Consider the following 7,636-nt stretch of genomic DNA (forward strand, 5'->3'; position numbering starts at 1 on the left):
ATAACATTTTAGAGCTAGGAATGATCTTTTGCTATCGACATTGAAATATTTTAGATTTGAAAATGACAATTTGCCAGAAACATTATTTTTTAGATTCAGAAGTGATATTTGCAATAAAAACAACAAAATTTTATATTTAGAAATTATTTTTATGATTAATGTTGCCTATTTCACATATATGAGTGCTCCAAGTACAAATCTTGCATTGGTATATCATGGATAGAACTCAAGAAATCCTTGTAGTGTTCAAAAGTTTATAGAGCAAATTGTATGGTTTTTATGATCATATATGATCTCGTATGATTACTATTTTGTTTTTCATGAAAATATTTATGCTTATACAATATTTTGAACATGTTTGTGACCTTTTCAATTGGGTACACCAATCCATCCATAATTCTTTTGTATGTTATATTTGAGAGGTTGCTTGATCTACTTTTTGTTCTAAAACAAAATCATTCTTCAATTCGTAAATAGTACAAATATGAAGATCCCAACATGTCTTTCCTATATGTTTGTGTCTATTATAATGAGAAAATTTGGAATACCACATTGCTTGAGTTGACTTATTTCTATTAAGTTATATATAACATCATTTATATTGCCTTTACATCTAATAAATAATTAAGGCCTTCATTTTTTAGCCTCACAAAGTGATTCAAGGGCTTCTCTAACTTTGCCTATATTTTTCCAAACTTCATATCCCATTTTTTCATAACTTTGAAAGTAATATTTCTTTTATAACATCATTTTTTGTTGTATTGTCTTAAAATAGAAGCACCCATCACTTAAGATCTTTTAGACCCCTTATGATTTTATGGTCTATGGATGCATTTGTGCTCAAATGGCTCTCTCTCTTTCTCTTTCATCTTTTCCTGATTCATTTAGTATAGTTTTTGAGACCCCAAGATTATCTCTCCTCAAGAAAATCTTGGTATAGGTTGACTGGGTCAACCTAGATTGGTACAGGTCCACCAAGTTGGCCTATACGCTAACCTATTTTAGTGTTGAGGCTAGTTTTTACTTGGGTGTTTCAATTGTAAAATTTGGTGACCCTATCAACTTGCTTTATTTTTATTGTGAAAACTAGTATATAGGAAACTTGGGAACTTTATTTTCACATCCAAGGACATCCCCACACACAAATACAAGCATTCTCACATCAAGAAATCATATTCTATACATTCATCAAGTCTTCAAGACAATCTTTAAGCTCTTTTAAATATTAAAGGATCCATCATGAGCATTTTATCTTCAAGATTTAGCATTTTACTGGCCATCAAGGGAGGAGATATACTTTGTGGCATTCATATTCTTCTTCCTTTGTGCATATCTACATCTATGGCTTCACGATTTGGTATTGATTAGATCCATTGCATTTGTGGAGATTTCTTACATTCTCATTGAAGACTCAATATTAATAACATTCAAACATTGCAAAATTCTTATTGACAAGGGTTTCATCAAGTAAGGTAAATTAACTATAATTTTTCTTGTTTCCTTACATGCTACAAATTTCATTTCATTTCATGTCAAGGTTAATTATTAAATAGGGACTTGAGAAAGGCAAACCTCTCTATCCACCCCCTCTAAATAAAAATCAAATTTTCTTTTGTGCAAGAACATTCTTTTGGAATTGCGAATTCAAATTTGGCAACCTACAATTGGAAGCTTCTGGGAGATCTAAGGTCAATTTTGTTTCTACCCTTTGGGAACATGGTTTTCAAGTGGAAGATACACAAATATAGGTCTACCTGTACATGGAAATCTACAATTTTCAAGTTTTTATGTTCTAATTCTAGATCTACAATTAATTTTTGTGTCACAGTTGCTAGTTAGTAGTTAGTAGTTTTTTTAGTAGAAAAGGTGTTTTGCGTCACTTCTCTTAAAGGGGAGTCACTTCATCTCTCTTACTAATATCTCTTAGATATGATTTCTTACTTTATTAGGGTTATACACATGTTTCTTGCATTTGAATCATTCAAACATAAGCAAGTTAATCAATCTCACACTTAAGAAATCAATTCACTTTAATCACATTTCAAATCTAAGGTTAATTGACATTGCATGAAGGAGGACTTGCTTAACTACTTCCTTGGTACAATTTATGTTCAGTATTGGTATCCCTTCATCCTATTTAGGTTTCACTAATCTTACTTGAGTTATATTGAGAGTTGTGCTTTGCAACCTTCTTTCTCTTATATGGAATGGCTTAGGGTGAAGACATTTGACTAATGAACTCATTTCATATAGTTTACATTAATAAATTCATCGCTTTGAAAAGTAAGCCAATCTTCTTGAGGGTTTTTCGCTCTGCTAGGGTTTCATGCAATCTTTGAGTTTTCTTGCGTATGGCTCTCTGTTTGAGCTTTCCTTATGTGTTCTCCACCTGTCAAACTGCATTTACTACAAGAGTTTTTAGGCTAGTTTATAATGGCCTCAACTAGTGGTGACCCTGTTGTTGATACTAGTGTTCACATTGTTGCTTCGGAAAGCCATGGTGCCTAATTGAACAAACTTCCTTGCAAGTTCATCTTGAAGGTTTTTCACAAGGTAATCCTAATATTATCCTTCCTTTGCAAGAATTTGATGCTACTTGTGATTGGTTAGAACAATATACCTTAATAGGGTATTTTGTGGGTAGGACTCCTCTTGAAGCTATGCTCCGAGAATGGGTTAACAAGAGATGGACTCCTTATGGAGTCTGCCTTAACACTCTACAAAACCTTACCAAAGGTTTTTTTATTTCTCTTTTCCAACCCATCACGGGTAGATACAATTTTTAGCAATGATCCTTGGTCTGTGCATTCTTCCCTGCTTGTTTTTCAAAGATGGTCAAGAGATTTCACTATCTCTGATGACAAAAAGCTTAGAGTTCCTATGTGGGTAGAGTTCTTGGGTTTACCCTTGCTATGTTGGCCTTTTATTGAGTCCATTTCCAATACTCTTGGTAAAGTTATTACAAAGGAACATGAAAAATATTTCAATGCTCTTCCTCAGAAATGCATTTGCGTTGAGGTTGATCTTTCCGAGGATCTTAAGGATTCCATGGAAATATTGATTGGTTCCCAAACCTTCTCTCACAAGGTGCTTTATTTGAGCCTACCTAACACCTGTTATAGGTGCCAATCAACGAAACACAAGATTAGGGATTGTCCTTTGGTTGTGCATAGGGTTAAACCCTCACCTAAAGAGGTTCCTACCAAACTAGCAGAAGGGAAAAAAGAAGAATGGACTACTATTGGGCGTAAGGGCAAGGCTCCCTTGGCTCCTAAACAGTCATATGCGACTATCAATTCGGTTCCTCCTATCTCAACAAGAGCGCAAGCACCAACCAGTATAAGGACACAAATGATTTTTTCATAACCAAAACCTAGTGTTTCATAGGAGATTAAGGAAGCCACCAGAGCTAACACCTCGATTGTGATTTGTACCCCTCTTGTTGCTTCTTTGTGCGACAATCTCATAGTCCTCCCGGTCGTGCTGAGAAATCAGAGGAGAAACGTCAGGCCATCAGTCTAGAGGATTTTCCTTCTGGCTTTAACCCAATTTCAAATTTCTTGCAAAATAGCTACTCCTCTCTTGAGGATGAGGAAGATATGGAAGAATTTTCATGAATTTTTCATCATGGAATGTGAGGTCTTACAAACCCCTCCAAAAAGTACTATGTCAAGGATACCTGTCATAGACTTGGAAATTTAGATTTTCTCTATATGCAAGAAGTTAAGATCTCTACTTTCATGCTTTCATCTACATGTCACGTCATTTGGCTGGATGGCAATATGTTTTCCTCTCAACACGATTTTGGTAGGGGTGGCACTGTAGTTACTCTCTTGTCACCTCATTTCCATTCTACTATTATTTTGCACGGTTCTAATCCCATGCACATAATCATTTGGCTTTTGGTTTCTATTAACAATCATTCTTTTGGAGTCGTTAATGTTAATGCTCCCAATGATGTTGTGGAAATATCTCAATTGTGGGGTTGGATGGCTAACAAATTGCCTCCAGCTACTTGGGTTATGTGTGGTGACTTCAATATGTTTGAGTTGTCCTTTGAAAAAGATGAGATTTTTCCTTTTCGTTGGATAGTTGGGGAAAGGGAAACTTGGTACTACATGCATGATAAATTGAGCCTTTTTTATCCCAATACTAACCACCACCAACATAGTGGGGTTTGGCATACTTGGTCCAACTTTCGAGCTAGCTCTAACCGCATTTTAAAATGTCTCGATCATGCCATGATTACTGCATAATCATTTTTCTCCTTTTCTAAGGATTGAGATTTACCTGTCATTCCCTTGCCAGATGTGACGTTATCTGACCACTATCTCATTTATTTTGCTATTTTGTGGCACACAACTGTCTAGAGAGTTGTTAGATCTCAAATTTTTCTCAACATGTCAATGATGATGCATGCTTCCACTATTTCTCATATCCTACATGTCTGGAATTTGGAGCCACGTCTACATTCCCAAACAGGGTGGATTCGGTGGTGGAATGATGCCATTACTAGAACCACTCACTTTCTGCACATCTATGGGTGGGAGTTAGCAGTTTTTAGAAAGCGGTCTTATGAATCCACTATCACAACTTTCAAAAAAGCTTATGAGGCTCTCACCCTTAACCCGTTTGATGTTGATCTACAAATTCAACTTGCCAAAGTTCACCATGACAAACAAGTTGCAAATAATTATACCACTCAAGGGGCCCAAATCAAAGCTTGCCTCTATTGGTTGGAGGTTGGCGATAAAGCTTCAAAGGAATTCTTTTAGTCTCTTCGAGCCCGTCATACCAATTTTGGGATTAAAAAAATCAAACAAGGCACTTCTATTCTCTCTAGTCTCCATGACATCTTGCAAGAATTTGTTCATCACTCTAAAAATGTGTTTGCTTCTCAGGGAAATTCGGTTTCTCGGGAGGAAGCTCTCAGAAAGTGTATTTTTGTTACTCCAAACCACCTAGTAGTTGAGCAATGTGCTTTCTATGAGCAACTTCTTACCCTCTGAGACCTTAGAGTGGCAATTTTCTCCATGGAAGATGATAAATCCCTCAGGTGTGATGGGTTTCCTTGTGAATTTTACAAACACTTGTGGGAGTATATTGGTCCCGATCTACACAAAGTTTATCTTGAAGCCTATAATTCTAAAAGCCTAGGAGCTATTATCAACAAAGGAAACATTAAATTCATACCTACAGTTGGTGATCCCGAGGATATTTGCAATTGGCAGCCCATTACCCTTCTTATGTGTCGTACAAGATTATTGCTAAGGCAATTTCTCTCAAAATTTTCCATCTCCTTCCTTTAATTGTGTGGCCTGAGAAAACTAGCTTTACCAAATCCAAATATATTATTGACAACATCATTGTTGTCTAGGAAGGTATGGAGTGGGCTCGCAAGTCCAAGCAGCTGGCTGTTTTTTTGAAAATAGATTTTGCTAAAGCTTACGACTAGATTGAATGGCCTTTAATTTTGGCTATACTCCAAGCTCCTCTTTTTGGTCCCAATTTCATGTAGTCTATGGAAATGCTCTTTGAAGATGCTAATGCTTGCATTACCATCAATAACTCCCAATCTTATGCCTTTGGACTTTTCCATTCCATCAAACAAGGTTTCCCTTTGACTCTAGCACTTTATGCTCTTGCTGCTGAAGGGTTTGGTTACTTGCTAGCCCACTCCATGTCATCAAGTTTGGTTTGTGGCATCTCTTTACTAGAATCCTCTTCCTAGTTGGTCAATAGTCATTTTGCTAATGATTCCTTTATCACTCTTTTGGAGGATGAAGAAAGCATCAATAATGCCTTGAATTTCCTTGACACTTTTTTTCAAGCCTCTAAATCTGCTATTCAATAGCATAAAACCCTCTGTTATCGCCAGTCTTTTTTGCGAGCTCCACCTTGGCTTAACTAGTTTGAATGGAAATGGGTCACTCACAGGGAGATTTTTCGCTTTTTAGGCATTCCTTTTTCCTTTCAAGTGTCACCAATGGATTTGTGGAATGTTGTGCTTGCTAAGATTACTAAGAAGCTAGATTATTGGCTTATGAAATCGCTTTCTCTCGCAGGAAAATTCTAGATTTGCTCTAAAGTTCTTGCAACTATGCATGTCTATTATTCTTCTTGTTGGGCTCCTTCAAAAGCCTCTTATCAGAAATTAGAGCGATTACTTCATGATTTTCTTTAGGCTTTTGGTTCTAATCATCATGGCTTTCACAGAGTTGCTTGGGACCTTTGTTGTCTCCCCAAAGAGTCTAGAGGACTTGGCTTTCTCTCCACACAGAAGTAAGGCCTTGCTCTGTGTGTCAAATGGATTATTTGTGCCATCACTAGAGATAAAGCTTGGAAGATTCTGGTTCAGCATTGCATTTCCTCTGGGTTTCCTGTTAACAGACCTGCATGAAAGGGGATTAGCTTTCAAACCCTTCTCATCATGCAAGAACCAGTGCTCATACAAGGCTCTTTTGTTATCAAGAGCATATGGAAAGCTTGGGAAGTTGTTAAGCCGTGGTTTCACTGGTCTGGTGATGAGTTTCTTAATGGGCTCTGTTTGAACCAGTAGAACATTTGGTGGTCTTCCCTGCTTTCCATCCAAGGTATTCCCCTAGCCAAGACTCAAGGAGCTAGTGCTATGTGTTTTCTCAAATGAGGCATCAAGACTCCTAAAGATATTTTCTCTAGGGTCTCCACGAGTCTCAAATCTTGGGAAGATATGCAAGTCCAATACCGTCTTGTCCGTCTAGATTGACATACTTTTGACTTATTGCTTTCTAAAATTCCAGGTCACTTAATTCATAAAGTGGGTATCCAGTCTGTTAGACCTTGGTGGATTGATTGGAAGTGGTATCCTACCACTCCTTTTACTAGCTACAAACCAAGTCCAGGTTATAGATGGATTTCTCCCCATCTGTCATGGTGGATACACTCAATCAGAGATGGCATTTGCAATCTTCCCTTTCTCAATCGAAAAAGTGCTTTGACACTATTTGGAGTGCCATTACAGAATCCAAGATTCCCCATTTTGCTTGATGCCTAGCTTTTCAAGGTCTTCCCCTTGGGCCTCAACTCAAGCATATTGGAGTTCCAGATCCTAGGTGTCCATTTTGTGGCCAACCAAAGTCTTTCCTACATATTTTTTGGTTTTGTAAACGTGTTCAAAGTTATTGACACTAGATTCATGATTTTTTAAGTCATTTTAGCCTAAACCCTTTTCTTCGCACATGGTTATTTTAGGGGATTCCCCCAAGACCCCTAGAAAATTTACCCAGATTCAGCATACCTTTAGGATGGAGATTTTGTTCACTTTGTAGAAAGATAGAAATGTTGTTCTTTTCACTCATAGTTTTTTTGATATGAATATTGCTATGTACACTAAGGCATGCATTTGTAATAATGTAATGATGCAAATTCAAGTCCAAGCAAACAAGGTGGCCCTAGAGGTGGCCCACCTTCAAGAGCTTCTTAATCAATGGGGCAATGCCCCTTGTACTATTTTCAAGGTACCTCCAGATGACTCAGTTGATACCATGATTCCCAGAGGTCATCGCCAAAGGCGCAGTTCTTCCGACATCACTCGCACACGCTGCATTCATAGGCTTCCCGCCACCACTCTCCCAGCAGTGGCGATGGTGGGTGGAGG

The sequence above is a fragment of the Cupressus sempervirens genome, chromosome 3 (genome assembly GCF_028749045.1).
Source record: "Cupressus sempervirens isolate cs-2001-9-10 chromosome 3, ASM2874904v1, whole genome shotgun sequence".
NCBI lineage: Eukaryota > Viridiplantae > Streptophyta > Pinopsida > Cupressales > Cupressaceae > Cupressus > Cupressus sempervirens.